The sequence below is a fragment of the Acanthisitta chloris genome, unplaced genomic scaffold (assembly GCF_000695815.1).
Source record: "Acanthisitta chloris isolate BGI_N310 unplaced genomic scaffold, ASM69581v1 scaffold5754, whole genome shotgun sequence".
In the NCBI taxonomy this organism is placed as follows: domain Eukaryota; kingdom Metazoa; phylum Chordata; class Aves; order Passeriformes; family Acanthisittidae; genus Acanthisitta; species Acanthisitta chloris.
Window position 1 is genome coordinate 11,719 of NW_008668651.1, and position 1,176 is coordinate 12,894.

Below are 1,176 nucleotides of genomic sequence, written 5' to 3' on the forward strand. Positions count from 1 at the left end.
GGCCGGAGCTGCAGAGCTACGGGTCCTGCCGGCGAGAGATCAGCAATTAGGCACTGTGAAAGGGAAAGAAAATCCTGAGCAATTAGAGGCAGCAACCATAGTCTGGTTGGGACCCCCTGGGACTGGGAGGGTGGGGGGGTTGAGGAGCGCCATGGGAAGGGCACTGGGGTCCCCTTGGTGTCTTCTGTACAATGCTGGTGTGACAGCAAACAGCCCCAGCAAACAGCCCTGAGCCACCTCCTGCCACCCATCAGATGATCCATGGGGTACCAGAGGTGTGGGGAGCTCTGGCAAACAGCTCTGGTATCACACACACCCTGGGCCACCTCCTGCCACCCATCAGATGATCCATGGGGTACCAGAGGTGTGGGGAGCTCTGGCAAAAACCTCTGGCATACTGCACCCACCCTGAGCCACCTCCCGTCACCCATCACATGATGCCACAGGCGTTGGGAGCTCCCAGGGCATTGCAGAGTGACTTCTCCAGGGCTGTTCATGGGGGAGAACAACCACTAAAGTGCCACATCCAAAGCACATCAGCATGGGAGAGTTTGGGGGCTTTGCCCTCAGGAGGCCTCCCTGCAGCCAGACGGAGTGGGGTGAGCTTGGAGAGGGTTTGGGTGGCTTTGGGCACCACAGCCACGCTGGGTTCAAGCACTGGCACAACAAACCGTCTCCTAATAGCACATGGGAGTTGTGGGAAGGGCTCGGAGACCACACAGGCACCACACACTCTCCTCCAGGCTGTGCAAGAAGAGAAAACAAGCCTTGGGTGTTGCTTGGTGAGAGGACCCAAGTGCCCCCGTGTGCCCCCAGGCACCCACACTCAGCCAGGATGGCACAGCCTCCCCCAAAACCAGGCACTGGGTTCACACATGCATCTCCTCCCCACGAGTTGGGGTTATGCTTGACAGCACAATTAGAAGGAGAGAAATAATTACATGGTAGAAAAACATGAGAGAGAGAGAAAAAAAGTGTGTTTTGAGGGGGGAGATGTTATCTGCAGAGAAAAATTGTGCTTCCAGGAGCTTTGACAGGTTTGGAATGTCTTACTGTGGCACCACAAAACCAGGGGGGAAGGCAGACTGCCAGAGCCACATCCCTGGCCCCAGAGAGGCTGGCTCTGCTCCACTCCTGGCCGGACACACAGCCTGGGTGGGAGCTCACAGCCTGGCC